Below are 20,295 nucleotides of genomic sequence, written 5' to 3'. Positions count from 1 at the left end.
AAGGTAACAGCAGAATTGTACTTTCATACTTGCAAGATTCTGTTAATGTAGCTTTACAATAAAGTGAAATTTGTTTATTTGGCTGTGTTTCCTGTATGGACACCCCAGTAGGGCTAACATTTGTTCCACCCTGGTGCTCTGTGAAACCCCACTATTTCAGGCAATCAAAGTGACATTGGTTTGTTGCCTGTCTACTTTTGAATTGCTGATATAGTCATTTAGCACTAAAACACCAGCCAAGTATATTATCCTGCCTCTTAGAAATATTTAAATTAATATTAGTAGGCCTATCATGAAAACATTGGGGATTTAGTCCGGTGCATTCAAAGTATTCAAATAGTTCATACTTTATCTTCACTCAGCTCCCAAAATGATTCTGGCTGCCCAAATTTGCTGCTTTTTCAAGCAGCAACTGGACTTTCTGGTTTTTCTTTGAAGACGTTTCACTTCTCATCCAAGAAGCTTCTTCAGGTGACCCTGATGAATTTTTATAGACATATAGAGATTCTGGCTGGCTTTGCAAAATTAAATACATACATACATACATACATACATACATACATACATACATACATACAAACATACATACAACACAATTGCAGCTGTGGAATAAAGGGACATTTTGGGAGATAGAGTAAGTCAAATCTGAGAAAAATATTAATAAAGATAAACAGATAGACCTCCTGGAGGCTTCAACTACTCTCTAAAAGAATGCAAATGACCAGCTGTACCAGGAGTATAAATCATTCCTTTTCTCACCATCCAGTCAGAGCTAAAGAAACTTCTTGGATGAGAAGTGAAACATCTTCAAAGAAAAAATTAAAAGTCCAGTTACCTCTTGAGAAAGCACCTTTGGGACAACCATGACTGGATAACTGAGAATTTTTATAGACATATAGAGATTCTGACTGGCTTCACAAAATTAAAAACATACATACATACATACATACATACATACATACATACATACATACATACATACAACAAAATTGTAGCTGTGGAATAAAGGGACATCTTGGGAGACAGAGAAAGTCAAATCTGAGAAAAATATTAAAGTGAAGAAACATATTCTGAAAACAAAATATGTATTGCAACTGTAAGATATGGCTGCAAAAGCTGGACTATCAGAAAGGCTAAATGAAATGAACCTGATGCTTTGAAACTGCAGTATTAGAGAAAATATTAAGAATACCATGGATTGCAAGAAGAACAAATCTTTTCATTGTAGCTTAAATAAAACCAGAATATTCACTGGAAGCTGTAGTAAAAAAAAAGCTAAAATCTGATTACTTTGGTCATGTACTATGATGACAAGAGTCATTGGAGTAGAGCCTGATGTTTAAAATAATTGAAGGCTATCCCAAAAAATGAAAAAGACGGACAAAAGATGAGATGGGTAGTTTTTATCATTGATGATACATGCAAGAGCTTGCAAGACCTCAAAGAAGCAAATATTCCTGGTGAATTGATGCCACCAGGTCACAAAGAGTCAAAAGAGACTGTTTGTAAATGATAGCTATAAAGCTTTTAAAGGATGAAATTTGTTCCTCAACAGCAAGACCTAGGCTGTAAGATATGTTTCTTTGCTTATTAGATTAATATCCTACTATCCTTCAGGAGTTCAAGAACAAAGATAGTGCTCCCGCCACAAATTTTCGTCAGAGAATCAACTCTTCAAGTAGATTGGGATGTGAGAAAATGACTGGCCAAAGGCACCCAAAAAGTTTCTGCTTCTTAGAAACTGGGCTCTCTGTAATATTGAACCAATGGTTTAGCATTTGATCATGTAACCAAGAAAACCATATCTGATACTATTAAGCCTCATAATATCCCAGCTTTGAAACTTGTTCCTCTATCCAGGCAAATTGTATCACTTCTAACTATTTTTGCTACAGTAAATAGCTTTTTCATGGAATAGGAAGGAAGAGAGGTAGGGAGGGGGGGACAGGGAGGGAGTACAGTAACAGAGTTGGAAGGCACCTTGGAGGTCATCTAGTCCAACCCCTGCTCACTCAGGAGACCTATACTAGGGATTCAAACCGCCAACCTTTCTGATCAACAAGCTCAGTGTCTTAGCCACTGAGCCATCTTGCCAGGCGGGAGGGAGGGAGGGAAAGGAAGAAGGGGAGGGAAAGAAAGAAGGGGAGGAAGAAGGGAAAGAGGGAAAGAGGGAGGAAGGGAAGAAGAGAAGGATGGAAAGGAAGAAGGGAAGGAGGAAGGAATGAAGGAAGAAAATCTAAATTTTAAATATGCTTTTTATCTTAGTTTTTTTAATAAATTGTTCACAGCACCCCTTAGCCTTTTATTCAGAAATGAACATTCTGATTTTATTTTAGGCTAAAATGGACTCTTGCAGTCCATGATATTCTTTTTTTAAGTGTATTTTTTTTACTAAATCTTTTCAACAACAAGATAAAAGTGAATACGAACTAATAGAAAGTAAGAAAGTAAAAATAAAAAGAAAGAAATCAAAGAAAAGCAAAATATGCAAGAAAAAAAAAGAAGTTTAAAGTAGTAGAAAGGAGAAAAAAAACAAAAAAAGAAATGACTTCTTAGCAGTTTTAAATACAAATAACCTCTGCTCTAAAGTTATACCAAATATTCCTCTATCCTATCTAATCATCAAAACAATATATCACAAAAATAGTACAGAACAGAACAGAACAGAATATTAGAGTTGAAAGGGACCTTAGAGGTCTTCTAGTCCAACCCCCTGTTCTGGCAGGAAACCCTATACCATTTCGAACAAATGATTGTCCATTCTCTTCTTAAAAATTTCCAATTTTGGAGCATTCACATTTTCTTTTTTTTTTCCTTTTTTCATTTTTATGCAAAAAGCCCATAAAAGGCTCCCAGTTCCTCAATAAATGGAGATAGATTTCTATATTAAAGGAAGTTAATTTCAGCAAAATCTATCAACTGGAAATAGTGATCTGTAAAATCCTTGGTTCCAAAGTATATAGTTATATTCTTTTTCAAAGCTTTTTTTGCATATCCACCAAGGTTCTGACCAGTTCTGGAGAACTGGTAGCAGAAATTTTGAGTAGTTCAGAGAACCGGTAAATGCCACCTCTGACTGGCCCCACCCTTATCTATTCTCTGTCTCCCAAGTCCCAGCTGATCAGGAGGAAATGGGGATTTTGCAGTATCCTTTCCCTGGAGTGGGGTGGGAATGGAGAGTTTACAGTATCCTTTTCCTGCCACACCCACCAAGCCATGCCATGCCCACCAAGCCATGCCCACAGAACTGGTAGTAAAAAATTTTGAATCCCACCACTAATATCTACCAAACATGATAAACATCCCTTCCAGTGGTAGGTTGCTACCAGTTCACCCCAGTTCGGGTGAACTTGTAGCAGTGGCAGCAGGAGGCTCCGCCCACTCACCCAGATGTCAACAAATACAATCTGCACATGCACAGAAGCTTCTGTGCATGCACAGATGGGGTGTGCACACGAGTGAAGAAAGTGCGCGCGCGAGCAAACTAGTAGCAAAGGTAAATGAAACCCACCCCTGATCACTTCATGTTGTCAACATTTGCAACAAATATATTTAAAGTCCCTTCATACATTCTAGATAGTTTCTATGGCATCATGTGCCAACAGTACATCATTTTATTAAAAAATGTCTTTAAGATCAGAACACAATGTAAATTTCAACTCTTTTAGAAACATATTTTCCCAATGGCCCATCTGTGTTATATAACCAAGATTCTTAGCCATTTTTTCATACATACTTTAACTTGTTCTTCCTCTGTTTCAAATGTCGACAAAAGTTTGTTCACGTTAGCAATTACATGTCCATCATCAGTACATAAATCATCTCTTTTTCCCATATCTCATTTTTTAACTATAAATAAAAACTATGGCAACCAACCCTCTCTCCCAGTATCTGGGCAGCAGTCATTTCAGAATTATGAAATTACTATAATTGTATCCTAGTGCATGGAAGGACAACAAAAATCTGTGCAATTACAACTTCAACTGATCAAATTATGTGATGTAATAGTATACAGCAATTATGCATAATGGCACAATTATAATATGCTATGATTTTACAGATAACTCTTAAGAAACTTCCCAAAGCTTAACTGTATAGAAAATGCTGAAAATTTCTATTATGCTTCAGCAAAAATATGGAAAGGGAAGGAATAATTCAGTTTGCTATTTTGTGCATGAGTATGAATGTGTTTTTGTGTTAATGCTTTTTTACGGATAGACCAAAAATAATAATAATTCAGAAATAGAAATTAATTTGAAAATTAATTCAAAGCATCATTTTTAATATCTAAATAAGGAGTTGGGAGCAGGGGTAGATGTCATCTGTATGCTTATAAAGGTAACATTTTCACCCTTCTTTCCTTTTGATATTGGATTAGTTTAAGTACAGTGGTTTTTGATCTACAGGGTTTTCATTTGCTCTAGAACAGTGTTTCTCAGTCTTAGCAACTTTAAAATCGGTAGTCTTCAATTCCCAGAATTCCCCAACTAGCATACTGGCTAGGGAACTCTGGGAATTGAAGTCTGCCTATTTTAAAGTTGACATAGTTGAGAAACATGGAAACATAGAATATCAGGTATCATAGAATGAGACTACCCATCATTCAGCCATGGGCAGATTACACTGTTGAAGTTGAATTTTTCAGGACAGAGATCTAAATTATATTAATAACTCAAAATTACCCATTTGTAAGGCCAGTATCAGGTTTATTCCTTTATTTTAAAAATGGTGTGGTGTCCACATTCTCAAAATATGACTGTAGATGATTAACATAATGTACAAACAAACAAGACAAACAACAAATACATTATAAAAATTGTCCCAAAACTGCTTTTTCAGGAGGCAACTGGATTTTCTTGTTTTTTTTCTTTGAAGATGTTTCACTTCTCATCCAAGAAGCTTCTTCAGCTCTGACAGGATACTGAGGAATGGAAGGATTTATATTCCTTGCAAACAGCTGGTCATTTGCATCCTTTTAGAGGGTCATTGAAGCACTTGGAGGTTTAATTGTGTCCTCAGGGTCACCTGAGTAGTGCTACTAGTTCCTGTAGTCTGCAATTTTTCTCTGGAAATCCATTCTTACTCCCACACCATTCAAAGGGTGTTCATCCAAAATTGTACAGCTAAAGGTCTGTAGAGATTCTCAGTCATCCAGGTCATGGTTGTCCCAAAGGTGCTTTTTCAAGAGGCAACTGGACTTTCTTGTTTTTTTCTTTCTTTCTTTGAAGACAAAAGGTTTTGCTGTTTGTGTTTAAGACTCAAATATAAGACCAGTATATATTTGACAGGTTGCTTTTCAAAACTGGGATAATCAGGGGAAGTTACAATATTTGTGTTGAGAGCTGCAGAATTGATCTCTGTGCTGGTACTTCTGAACGCAGCCTCCTACTACAACATCTTGTAGTAGTACACCTCTTCACAATTGTTTTATGTATGCTTTCACTTTTAATTATTTTTTTATTTATTTAAATTTGTTGGCTGCCCAACTCCAGGGGGGTCTTAATGTTGTTCTTTTTCCATTTTCTGTTTAAAGTTATATACATAATTTTGTACTGTTATAATCCATCATTTATAGTTTTGATTTTAAACCCCTCTGAAATTTATAATAATGGAAAGTAGCATACAAATATGTTAAATAAATGATTCAATCTTGGCCGTGTGACAATACAAATTAATTCTAATGTTCCATTTGACTACATTCAAAGCCATAATGGGATGTTCAAAAAGCTTAAGGTCCAATCCTTTAGTTCATGGGTGCCAAACTCACGGTATCATGTTGCCATCACTTGACGTATTGTGACGTTTCTCCCCTTCGCGGAGTTGGGGTGGGTGTGGCCTGCGTGTGAATCATCCGGCCCATGAGCTGCCAGTTTGATACACCTGCTTTAGTTAGAATTGTCAGTGTGGAGCACATAGGACCAGTTTTAGCTTAGTTTTAACTATGTTACAGAAAAACAAATGTTAAGCCCTCTTATGATTATCATGGTTATTGTCTATAGACTTATCCTTTCAGTCTGATGTAGTATAGTTTATCCTATCAATTGTCCACCTTTCTGTGGCCTAGTATATCTTGTGACATGGAAGTAGTATGGGTTAAAGATCCCATCAGTCTGATTCAGCCAGTTGCTCAACAATCAAATTTCAAGTGCTGTTGATTACATCTATGGAGAACCTTGTGCTGTTACTTATATTACTCCCATAATCTCTGCTCCAGAGATAGAAAATCTGGTCTGCACTCAGGATTTCTGTTATTGTCTGAATGGAATAATGAAATGGTATCCCTGTTCACAGAATATTCACACCACCATTCCTAGGATCTACATTGCAGAATTAGGCGATGCAGTGTCTCCACATTTCATTCATGAGATTATTCACAAAGCAAACTTCCTCCAAGAATAATCAAAAACAACCCCTTGATGTTTAAAGCCACATCCTGTTGGAGCATTTCCAACCAAGACCTGGGAACTGACTGTAGTAACATAGCAAAATATTGTATATTGCCTGTTCACTTTAATACACATATTCCCAGTTACTAACACAATATGATGATATTGATTGTTCTTGATACAAGATATACTCTATTTTTAATATAAACTTTATTTAAAATTTAAAGAGAACATAAAAACTAATACAAACTACTACAGAATAAAGAGAAAGAGGAAGAAAAGATAAAAGAAATAGAAAAAAGAAGCTTCCAATTTCCTTCACAGCAAATTACAATCTTTTACTATATGGCTATAAAAAGAGCTCACATTCTTCTATTATCCATTTTTTCCCTAATCAATAAGGAAATACTATACCAATACTATAAGGACATTTTGTTCTCTTTATGCAAAAAATCTATAACAAAGAGCAAAATATAATCCAGATCAAAGATTCCAGTCTTGGGTACCCTCCTGACGTGTGATCTTCAGTTCTGAATATCAACATATATAAGAATTAGAAAACACTATTTTAGATGGCATAGAACTTTGCTTTTCTATTTTCAACAAACAGAATGAACATTATATTTTCACAAGGAAATTTAATTCTTTCAAATTCAATTCTGTATATATGTTCAAAGCTATCATCCATCACAGCTATGTCCCCCATTTTGGAAAAAGAAGTTAGAGAAATAGTAACATATTTTTTGAAGGGGAAGGTTAAATAATGCATAATCAAACTTCTGAATCTGCAGAATTTTCTTAGTTGCATACTAAGTTTATTTAACGAAGCTTGGCATATTATATAAATACAGTTGTTCCTCTTTAATACGTATTAAGTGTGTTTAGTGAATGCAGTGTTAGAGATAAATTTAATCTGAAAGAAGATAACTGGATCAAGGAAACCAAGAGATGGTCATGGTTTGATGAGGACATGAATTTGATTTTCCCTTCACCCTTTAATGTTATTCAACCTTCCATCCTTCTGTGGTTGGTAAAATGAGGACCCAGATTGTTGGAGACAATATGTTGACATTTGTAAACCACTTAGAGAGGGATGTAAAGTACCGTGAAGAGGTACATAAATCTAAGCGTGGAAATTCTCAGTCATCCAGGTCATAGTTGTCCCAAAGGTGTTTTTTAAAGACAATTGGACTTCCTTGTTTTTCTTTGAAGACGTTTTGCTTTTCATCCAAGAAGCTTCTTCAGCTCTGACTGGATGGTGAGGAATGAAAGGATTTATATTCCTTGCAGACAACTGATCATTTGCATTCTTTTAGAGAATTGTTGAGGCCACTGGAGGTTTATCTATGTCATCAGAGTCACCTGAGTAGTGTAAATGGATGTGGAGCCTTCTTGGAACTGTTGAAAGGACTATGTTGTAGATTGGAGATAGATGTTGTTGTATCCCTAATGTCTTTTGACATTAGGGAGAGTGATGGCTCAGTGGTAAAAGATGTTGAGTTTGTCAGCTAGAGAGCTGATAACCTGGGTTCAGGACATGAGTTCCACACAACAGGGTGAACTCCCGTTACTTGTCCTGGCTCCTGCCTACCTAGCAGTTCAAACGCATGCAAATGCAAGTAGAATAATAGGTACCACTTTGGTGGGAAAGTGTTCCTTGCGCATTTAGTGTGTAGCCATGCTGGCCATACCACCACAGGAATTGTCTTTGGACAATGCTAGCTTCCTTGAGCAGCAATGTACTGAAGCAATCCAGCACTGAAAAAAAATACCTTCCTAATTTAACTTCACCTAGGTAATTTTATTCAATAATTTTATAGAAATTCTGACCTAATGCTTGCTTCATATCAGATGGTAGAATCCCCTTTGTGAGAGTGGTGCTGTAGATTTTCCACTTTATTTCTATTGAAAGGACTAATAGGTATGGAGCGTTGCAAGAGTGACTGGTAGTTACTTTTTGTGTTTCCTGAATTACAATTCACTGTCATATTTCAGATGTATATATTTGTCACTTTCTGTGCTTCACAAAAAGTCAAAATAAATTTCTTTCGGCAAGCTTGAAATGCAAAGATGTTGATATCCCCTTGTGGAAAAGCACTAAACGTGAACAAAACATGTCAAATTAAAGTCTTCCAGACTGAAAGCATACACTTCAGATGCCAAGTAAATTTACCAATAAATAGAAGTGTTTTCTGAAGCATTAGGTTTTCCTCTGAACTGGCAAAGTACATGATTTCTGAAACACTTACAGTTACTGGGAGAAAACTATTGAAATGCATATTTTTAAAAAATCTGGGAACTTTGAAAAAAAATAATTGAACAATTTTCAGCTAAAAGGTCTTCCTATAAAGCAGCTTTTAACATTTTGGAGCTTATAATGGAGCATTTATTTGTGACATACTGAAATAATTGTACTAATAGTCATAATAGATGTGCCTGTGCACATAGGACAGCAATTTCTTTCCAATGTTTTTGACCAGCTGTGGTACTTTCTTCTTACTCCAACGGGACATCACAACTTACAGGTTTTATGGAATGTTCTGCTCCCCATTTTTCAGGGTCTTTTTTCTTCCCTTCAATTTTCCTTTGGCTAGTGTCCACATAATTGCAATTTTGGACTTGGCACTGCTTTGGAAGTGTCTCACAAAGTGCATCTTCAATTTTGCCATTCTGTCCTGACATGAGTCTCAGTGTACACAGCCCATTCACCATAAGTAACATTAAATATACTTTGTAGGCAGCAGTGGTGGAAGTCACTTATTCATTGAGCTATTCAATGCATCATCTTTGATGTTTCTTTTTTCTTTTTTAATTTTTTATTTGAAAATACAAACTAAACAAAACAAATCACGACAAAACATACAAAACATGTAAACATATAAACAAAAATTCAAATATATATCAAGTTTATCGTAACTGTACTGTATGTTCTTATTTGTGCTTTTGACTCCTTAATATTATTAGTCTATCTCTTATGTCTTTGATGTTTCATTGGTGCATATTGGAGTTAGAAAAATAAGCGAATGGAAATGCTTCAGATGGATTCCAAGAGTTGAAAAACATCTGATACTGGATTGTAACCATATCATGTGTTCTAATTCCTTTGAAAGAAACTGGACATGTATAACAAATGAATCCATATTTATTATTAATTAATAAATGGTCAGTAAGTTGTGGTCTGATAACAGATATGACTTCTTTCCCCCCACTTACATTTCCTCTGTATAAAATCTATACTGTTCTTTGGAGTTTTTAGTGCTCCATGTAGTATATTTTCTGCATCTGGCCACAATGGCGCCATGGTGGCACAGTGGTTAGAATGCAGAATTGCACGCTAATTCTGCTGATCACCATCTGCCAGCAGTTCGGCAGTTCAAATCTCACCAGGCTCAAAGTTGACTCAGCCTTCTATCCTTCTGAGGTTGGTAAAATGAGGAGCCAGATTGCTGGGAGCAATATGTTGATTCTGTAAACCACTACCCGGGGACTCTAAAGCCCTGTGAAGTGGTATATAAGTCTAAATGCTAAATGCTGAACAAAATTCAGAGACAAGCTCTATAGACTCTGTGGGCTTAGATTGTCTGCTTTTGGTTAAAAAGGGAAAAGTAATTGTTGGAAGTTGGCAATTAAGCATCATAGCAAAAAGCCGTCATTGATTCAAAAGAGAACTCTGAAATTATAGAAATACCTTAGTATTTTAGAGTATCATCTATAGTTTGAAATCTAATTAGATTACTTCAGGATTCATATTAATGCTTTCTTTTCCCACATTCCCTCATACTGACAAAAGGAAGGAAGGAAGGAAGGAAGGAAGGAAGGAAGGAAGGAAGGAAGGAAGAAAGAAAGAAAGAAAGAAAGAAAGAAAGAAAGAAAGAAAGAAAGAAAGAAAGAAAGAAAGTTCTCCATTTGTGGGGGGAGATATCAGTGGATTTACATTATGGTTTTAGAACTTAGAATATAAAATACAAACTGTATGGTAGCATTAAAGTTGATATTTTTTTCCTGTCTCCTGCAAATTATCTCACTGATTCCTTTATTCATACTCTATAATGCTTACATTGCAGCTTAGTTGTGCTAAAAAATAATATATGTATAATCAATGAGTATAGAAATTATGGTAATAGTGATCAATGAATATCTGTGCTTACAGAAATTACAATAACCACAATAGCTATGCAAATTCTAATATGCATGGATGATTTTGCACAACCTGTGTCTGGATCCCAGGCAGCATAGGTTATGATTGCTTAAAGCTGACTTTCAACTGCCAACCATATCTTAACTTGCCAGCAAAGAACTCAAGTTTGATCCAACTCTTGGAAGTTTGCCATATGTGCTGTGGGAACGACATTCACTTTTTTTAATGCTTCTGATTTTTCTGCTCTGTAATTCAAGGATAATAATGCAGTACAGGCATTCCTTGTTTAACAATGATAATTGAAATCGGCAACTCTGACACTAAGCAGCAGAATCATAAAACAAAACTACGATGACATGTCATAAATCCTCCTTGTTCAGCAATATTGTAACTTCCAATGATTGCTGAATGAATGGTCATTCAATGAGGATTACCTATAGATAGTCCTTGACTTACAACAGTTAGTGATTGTTCAAAGTTACTGAAAAAAAGTGACTGATTACTGCTTTTCACACTTACAACTTTACAATATTCCCTTGCATATTCAAGGGAATACTGAATATGCAAGGAAATCAAAATTCAGACACTTGGCAACTGACTCACATTTATGACAATTGCAGTGTCCTGGGGTCATGTGATCACTCAGAGTCACTTAATGTTATGAACTTAACATTCAAGAAAGATCTTAGCAAGAAAGATCATAACATGGGGCAAAATTCACTTAACAACTGTCTCACTTAGCAACAGAAATTTTGGGCTCAACTGTTGTAATTCAGGGGCTACCTGTAGTAGATAGTTTGCCAAATAGAAAGATGAAAGCTGGTTCATGTTGCCAAGGCTGGGAAGAAGAAGACAGATGACTTCAATGGTGAACATATTGAAAATGGACACAACAATGGAGAGGGAAGGGAGAGAGGAGTAGAGGGATAGGTAGGAAGGAGAGAGGAGAAGGGAAGAAAAGAGAGAGAGAGAAGAAAGGGAAAAGGAGAGGAAGAAAGGGAGGGGAAATAAGAGTAGGAGAGAGGGTTAAAAAGAGAGGAAGAAGGGAGGAGTGGGGGAAAGGAAGGGGAAGGAGAGAAGGGGAAGGAGAGGAGGAAAGAAGAAAGTTGAAAAGAATAGAAGAAGGGAGGGAAGGGTAAGAGGGGAGAAGGAGAGGAATGGTTGTTGTGGAAGAAGGGAGATATAGCGTGGTAGAAGAGCAACTCCGAATGTATTTTAAAGTTTTAGGATAAAGAACGAATCAATATGGAAACCAGAAGATAATATGTATGATAAGAATGATTAAAGAGATTGTACATTTATATATGTTTTATGAGAAATAAAAGTAAAAAACTTTTATTTAAAAAAATGGTGGGCATATTACTGTTGTTCACGCTGGGGTACAACATGATCTCGACCCTTGATGTAGCAGATAGAGAACATTTCTTATAGCAGGTTGAGAACACTTCTGCATCCTGGATGTAGCAAGAAAGGTTTAAGTATCATTTGTTACCCATCTTAAATTCCCTGCACCATGTTCTAGTTTAATTCTGTAACTTGATCAAAGACTAAACAAAATGTAGATTAGTTTTAAAATATAAAACTCTAATTCAGAGCTTGAATCCAAGATTCATTATAGATTGTCTTCTCCTTTATTGGCTTTTTCTAATTTGTTGTCCTCCAGATCAGAGGTGGTTTCAGTCATAATTCTGAAGATGACAGATCAGATGGTGATATGGATGGTGAAAATCGATTTTCAGCTTTGGGTGGTACAGGATTGCATATTTTTTGTATTTGTGTTTGTTCAGTTTCTTTGGTAATGCAAGCAGGGAACAAAGTTGTAGCTGAATGTTGGTGAACATTGGTCTGTTACCCAAAACATTGTGGCAAGTCATCTTTGACATGCCTGTCACAGGTTCGCCTTCACTAGTATAGGGTGATCATGAGATAGCTGGGTGTAGTAAGGAGAGTATTCCATGCTTTGTAGCTTATGATGTTATAAAAACCCAACCTAGGGGTGTCTGTGGATAGAAGTTAAAAACAAAAAGGCTAAAGTTTGCAATCGCAATGCGTTAAACAACACATTGCAACTTAGCAACAGAAAGCTTGGGCTTCATTATGGTCATAAGCAGGGATGAAATCCAGCAGGTTCTGACAGATTCTGGAGAACTGATAGCGGAAATTTTGAGTTGTTCTGAGAACCGGTAAATACAACCTCTGACTGGCTCTGCCCCCATCTATACTCTGCCTCCCGAGTCCCAGCTGATCAGGAGGAAATGGGGATTTTGCAGTAACCTTCCCCTGGAGTGGGAAGGGAATAGAGATTTTACAGTATCCCACCCTTGCCACACCCACTATGCCACACCCACAGAACCGGTAGTAAAAATTTTTGAAAGCTACCACTGCTCCAGATGTTTTGATGTTGAATCTAGAGATTTCTTAATGGTTGGAAGTCATGGCGAGTCTAACCACAATGGATCTGGGAGACTCTAGATTGCATAGGATGGAGTTCTCTACTTATGAAGACTTTTTTCCATTTCACTTTCCTTCCATAGTAAAATCTTGTCTGGACATTTTTCACTCATAGCAACCTGATTCTTCTCAAGAAGGTTATCATGGCAGCTAAACAATGTACAGTAGCTTGGTCTTATATAACTTTTATAACCCAGTCTCTGAGATCTATGTGATGTCTTGATCCAGAATTCTATTATTATTATTATTTTTCTAAGAGTGTTATTTAAACATCATGGTTTCATTTTCTTTCTTTACTATTTATTTTATTGTAATGTCTGTTTTGTAACTTTTTTTTAATGTACCTGTCTACTTTCTGGATTTGCCTCTTAACACATCTTCCCTTTGTTCTGAAAGCACAGTTTCATGCCTTCAGGTTGTTTTATTACCAGTTGTATAACTCTTGTGAAAGTTAACCTGCAATTAAAACAAGTAAAAATACATATCTAAATGCACACATAAACAGAGAGAGAGAGAGAAAGAAAGGGAGGGAGAGAGAGAGAGATTGGGAGACAGACAGACAGAAATAGACACACACACACACACAGAGAGAGAGAGAGAGATTGAGAGAAACAGAGACAGAAACAGAGAGAGAAGGAGGGAGGGAGGGAGGGAGGAAGAGGTTTAAATATAAATTAAAGTGAAATACTTTAAATATGTCAAAATATACTTTTAATAGCACATGTTGATGTATTTAAAACTTTGAAGCATTTGGAGAAGAAAAAGAATTCAGACAAGGCTATTGATACAGGTAGTTCTCGACTTACAACAATTTAGTGATTGTTCAATGCAGTGGTGAAAATCACTGCAGTGAAGTCACTGGTTCTGTGGGCATGGCTTGGTGGGCATGGTGTGGCTTGGTGGGCATGGCTTGGTGGGTGTGGCAGGGGAAGGATACTGCAAAATCCCCATTCCCTCCTCACTCCTGGGGGAAGGATATTGCAAAATCCCCATTCCCACCCCATTCTGGGGCCAGCCAGAGTTGGTATTTGCCGGTTCGCCAAACTACTCAAAATTTCCGCTACCGATTCTCCAGTACCTGTAAGAACCTGCTGGATTTCACCCCTGGTTCAATGTTATAGAGGCATGGTGGCACAGTGGTTAGAGTGCAGTACTGCAGGCTACTTCTGCTGACTGTCAGCTTCCTGAAATTTGGCATTTTGAATCTCACCAGTCTCAAGGCTGACTCTGTCTTCCATCCTTCCGAGGTCAGTAAAATGAGGACACAGATTATTGGGGGCAATATGCTAATTCTGTAAAACAGTTAGAGAGGGCTGTAAAGCACTGTGAAGCATTATATAAATTTAAGTGCTATTGCTATTGCTACAAAGACACTGAAAAGAGTGATTTATGGTTATTTTTCATATCTACAACTGTTACAACCTCCCCATGTTAATGTGATCAAAAGGCAGATGATGATTGCAGTGTCCCGGGGTCTTGTAATAATTTTTGCGACCTTCTGACGAGCAAAGTTAATGGGGAAGCCAGATTTATTTAACAACTATGTTATTAATTTAACCATTGCAGTGATTCACTTAACAGCTGCAAGAAAGATTGTAAAATGGGGCAAAATTTACTTAACAATTGTCAAATTTGGAGTCCGACTGTGGTCATAAATCAAGGGCTATTTGTACAATGGTTAAGCACTTGACTAGGATTGGTGAAACCCAGGTTCAAGCCTTGAAAAATCATTGTCAAACCCTGGATCTATACACTGGATCAGTCCTACACTGTCTCAATCTAGGTAGAACTGTTGTTGGAAAAATTGGATTAGGGAATGCCATGTACAACACACCACTGACAGCACCTTTAAAACATATGGGTTGCAAGTCCAACAAATTAAACCTTAGCCGCCCTGAGTCTTTGGAGAAAGGCGGCATATAAATTGAACTAATAAATAAATAAATAAATAAATAAATAAATAAATAAATAAATAAATAAATAAATAAATAAATAAACCTGATATGTGACTCACTTTGGATCTCCTGTTCAGGAAAGTTAAATGGTACCAATAAATAAATACATATTTGTAGCTGTGGGTTGAAATGAGGAGTCCTTGATGCTCTCTGAGCTTGATTTTTTCTTACAGACGTTTCATTTCCCAAACGAGATAACATTTACCTAGTTTGGGTAATGAAATATCTGCAAGAAAACAACCAAGCTCAGAGAGCACTAAGTACCAGGTGCAAGAAATCAGGAGCCAGGATAGAATTCAAAAAGCACTATGAGTTTATTTCACGGTAGCTATGCATACTAATTTGATCTATTAATGGTCAAGGCAAATTGGTGCCAGCTGAGAATCAATTGACTTCTAGAAGGGCTGAACTTACATCTCTTATGGAGGCATAAAGACGTGTTTGACCCCACCTTTGGGATTGGCCTTTTCTTCTCCTACATCCTCAAAGTTAAATGGGCAGAGTTTATGTTGTTGTTATTTATAAAGTGCCAAATAAGAGGTGGGGTGTTCTGGATATACCTACCATGTTTCCCTGAAAATAAGACCCTGTTTTATATTTTTCTGAACCCTGAAATAAGCGCTTGGCCTTATTGCCATGAGCTCAAAAGCCCAATTGGGCTTATTATCAGGGGATGTCTTGTTTTGGGAGAAACAAGGTACAAAGTTATTTAAAATGTAGAAAGTTTCTAAAACATTTAAAATTTACTTAATAGTAATATTTATGAGTCACATTTAAACAATCCCAGAGCATGAATACAATTCAATTAGGAGTAAAAAACTTAATTAAAAATACTTAATTAAAAAAACCTGTTCCAATAGGAATCAAAATGAATACATTAGGAAAAACTCTAAAATATATACTTAAACCAATAAATCCCTTAAGGGTTTATGAGGACAAGACATTAATACTATTCAGGTGAAAACACTGAGCTGTAACCATTAATCAAATGGAAGAGATTCATATTAACCTGATGTCTAAAGTTTATACAAGCCTAATTTAACAGGGGGAAAGTTCCTGAATGGAGAATTCCATCACCGTAGTAAAAGGAATGTCTTCTTCAAGTCATGGTCCATTTCTGGGGACTTGATAGACACATATATGTAGTTTCACATACATGTATGTCAGTGGTGAAATCCAAATTCTTTTGGATTTCAGCCATAGACTGGTTCTGTGGGTGTAGCTTGGTGGGCATGGTGTGGCTTGGTGGGCATGGCAGGGGAAGGATACTGGAAAATCTCCATTCCCACCCCACTCCTGGGAGAAGGATATTGCAAAATCTGTATTCCCACCCCACTCTGGGGCCAGCCAGAGGTGGTATTTGCCAGTTCTCTGAACTACTCAAAATTTCTGCTACCGGTTCCGAACTACTCAAAATTTCTGCTACCGGTTCTCCAGAACCTGTCAGAACCTTCTGGATTTCACCCTGATGTATGTATGTAGTTTGAGGGGCTCCTACAAAGAGGAGGGGTCAAACTATTTCCCAAAGCACCGGAGGACAGCACAAGAAACAATGGATGAAAACTAACCATGGAAAGAAGCAACTTAGAATTAAGGAGACATTTCCAGACAGTTAGAACAATTAATCAGTGGAAAGGCTTGCCTTCAGAAGTTGTGGATGCTTCATCATTGAAGGCTTTTAAAAAGAGACTGGACAGCCATTTGTTTGAAATTGTATAGGACTGTGATGGTGAACCTATAGCACGCATGCCAGAGCTGGCAGACAGCGCCCTCTCTGTGGGCATGTGAACTGTCGCCCTAGCTCAGCTCTGCCATGCATGCTCATGCACCTCCCCCCAGCCATCTGGTCTTCGAGTCTCTGCTGTGCATGAACATGGGGTGGAGTGCATGCAGGGGGCACACACGCATGTGCAGGGGGCAGGTTGCATGTGGAGGGCCACACGTACATGCACGGGGCGCGGGCACATGCATGGGGCATGCACATGCGCAGGGGGGATGGGGTGCATATGGGGGCTGCAGAAGATTGCATAGGGGTGCATGCATGGTGGCCGCACGCACATTGCATTTTGGGGGTTTGGGTGCACGCATGCATATATGTGCATGCTTTGGTCACTCAGTCTGGGAAAGGTTAGCCACCACCGGTATAGGCTCTCCTGCTTGTGTAGGGGGTAGGACTACAAGACCTCCAAGATCCCGTCTAACTCTATTATTCTATGTTTTCTTGGTAGCAATTAAATCAATTTTTGTGGGATTAATTTTTCTTTTTCAGTTTCAGATTACAGGTAATCTTCGATTTATGACCACAATTGGGACATAGTTTCTATTACTAAGTAAGGCAGTTGTTAAGTGAATCAGACCCATTTTTATGATTCTTTTATGATTCTTATTAAGTGAATCACTGCAATTATTAAGTAAATCACATGGTCATTAAGCAAAATCAGGTTTTTCCATTGACTTTGGTGTTGGAAGTCATCTGGAAAGGTAACAAATGGCAATTGTGTGACCTCCAGTATGCTGCAGCCATTGTAAATACATGCCGGTTACCAAAACCTGAATTTTTATCCCATAATCATCGGGATTCTGTGATGGTTATTAATGTGAGGATCATTATAAGTCACTTTTTTCAGTGCTGTTGTAACTTCAGTCTCTAAATGGTTGTAAATCAAGGACAACCTGTATGGAGTTAATACATTCTGTCATTGGGCAGAATATTTGTACTTGGTGGTTTTATCAGAAATGGCCATGAAGACTCTTAATGTTTGATTAAACAATAGCTAGTGTTCAACATGTACAAGAAAAACCATTTGCTAATAAGCCATTGATGTATGCTAAATACCTGTACAAAAATACTGTCCCATACATTGTTCAATGCAAATTGCCAGCACAACTGAATAGAATTGTAACTATTACACTGATAGCATCTCAATTTCTAATTAAGTGCTAATTACCCTCTAAGCTTTTTGACTTTTGCTGTTCCATTCCAAGTATGAAGTTTTATGCTTTTAATGTTCTTTTATTATCTGTTTTCTTAATCTCCTTGAAGAAACCTGTACTGAGTCTCCGACATTGGTTACCGTTTTTATTTAAATACATTTTTGTGGGCTTTTTAAAATGCAGATTCTTTGCCTCAGAAAAGTGAAATGATTGGAAATTAGTCATTGCTAGTGGCTCTGGTTCATCCCATTGAGGAGAATTTATAATCATTTTAATCCTCTGGAAGAAAATAAAGATAATGAAAGGAAAAATTAAATTCCCTTTAATAACAGAAAGACCTCAAAGCACAAAGAAAATGGACCAAACAGAGGGAAAAAGCAGGTGAAATTTATTTCTTAATAAGTACAAAGTGATGCTTTGTGCGTACTAATAATAATAGTTAAGCACAGTGGAGGGGAGAAAGAAAGAGAGAGGGAGAAAGAGAGAGTTATCTGAGATATTATTGATAAAAATAGTATAAAAAAGATTTATTCTTGCTCATACTGGCTCCGGACCTGAGATAGTTGTTGATTTCAGTGTCATAAGTGACAGGTATAAGAAAACAATTTGCTGTATTGCTTAGCCTGGAGAAGAAAAGATTAAAAGGAGTCTTCATGCTAGAGTTCAGATTTCTGAAGGGCTGTCAGACTAAGACACAACAACCAGATATACTGGAGAAGAAGATGTCAGCTGAAAAATTATAGCGAATTGGTGGGACTGACTGTTCTCAGAAAGAATGCTTTCTCAAGTGGAAGAAAGGCAGGGTTGCCACCTAAACATGTTGCTATAATAATATTTTATTATTATTACATTATATTTTTATCCCACCATTATTATTATTTTTTATAAATAACTCAAAGCAGTGAAAACACCTAATACTCCTTCCGCCTCCTATTTTGCTCAAAACTGTGCTGTACGTTGGGTCGAGAAGAAGTGACTGTGAGAGGGATCTTGGCGTCTTAGTCGACAACCAGCTAAATATGAGCCAGCAGTGTTCAGCGGCAGCCAAAAGAGCCAATGCAACCCTAAATTGCATTAACAGAGGGATACAATCAAGCTCAAATAAGGTACTAATACCACTCTATAAAGTGCTAGTAAGACCACACCTAGAGTACTGCATCAGTTTTGGTCACCACACTATAAAAAAGATGTTGAGACTCTAGAAAGAGTGCAGAGAAGAGTAACCAGGATGATTAGCGGACTGGAGGCTAAAACATATGAAGAATGGTTACAGGAACTAGGCATGGCTAGTCTAGTGAAGAGAAGGATCAGGAAAGACATGATAGCAGCGTTCCAATATTTGAGGGGCTGCCACAGAGAGGAAGGGATCAAGCTATTTTCCAAAGCACCTGAAGGCGAGACAAGGAATAATGGATGGAAACTGACCAAGGAGAGATTCAATCTGGAAATAAAGAGGAACTTTCTGACAGTAAGAACAATCAACCTATGGAACAGAGTTGCCTTCGGAAGTTGTGGGAGTTTCATCACTTGAGACTTTCAAGAAAAGATTGGACTACCATTTGTCAGAAATGGTGTAGGGTCTCCTGCTTGAGCGGGGGGTTGGACTAGATGACCTATAAGGTCCCTTCCAACTCTGTTAATCTGTGATCTGTGATTGACCAAAGTCCAACCTGCTTTCATGAGTAAGGTGGAATTAAAACTCACAGTCTTCTGATGATTGGCCCAAAGTCACCCAACTAGCTTTCATGCCTAGAACTCAAAAACTCTTGGGTTTCTAATATGGTGCCTTAAATACTTGGTGGTGGATATGCATGCTTATTTAGATCTTATTCATTTCCCCTCTATCAACCCATAATAGAGACATCTGATGAGATGAATTTATGGTCAAATGGATAGGTAGCGAAGCAATCAGTTCAGACCATATACTCAGTAGCCACCACGTGTCTTGCCCTGATTATGTTCTCATGCAGTGTTATATCAAAACATTTGTATAAGTGGGTATGAGGCAGCATTGATGCAGTGTGACAAATGACTATGGTAGAGTCATGGGTACTAGCTATCCTGCACCTTGCAATTTAATAGATCAACTTTAAGGTGCTAACTTGGGTGTTTATTCAATGCCAGAGCTGAAATATGATCCATCAGTCAAGTTGATAAGTCTCAGTTTTGCAGGACTGGATGGGGTGAGGGCATTTTATTCATCTTCTCAAGTGGCAGCATGTCATATAGACTGTCCCCAAGTGAATCCCTGACCCTATCATTTCTGTTTAGGTTTTCCCTTTTTAAAAATCAAGACATAATTTTGCACAGATAAATGCAAGGCAGCAGTGAGCACAGCACAAAACTTGATTCAAATTAACCAAATAATCAAACACAAAGGGGAATGTATTATTCCTTGGAGGCCCGATCCTGTGTAGTACTGAATAACCCA

The sequence above is a fragment of the Pantherophis guttatus genome, chromosome 4, assembly GCF_059756535.1.
Source record: "Pantherophis guttatus breed Tessera chromosome 4, ASM5975653v1, whole genome shotgun sequence".
Lineage (NCBI taxonomy): Eukaryota > Metazoa > Chordata > Lepidosauria > Squamata > Colubridae > Pantherophis > Pantherophis guttatus.
This window is presented reverse-complemented; position numbering follows the sequence as displayed.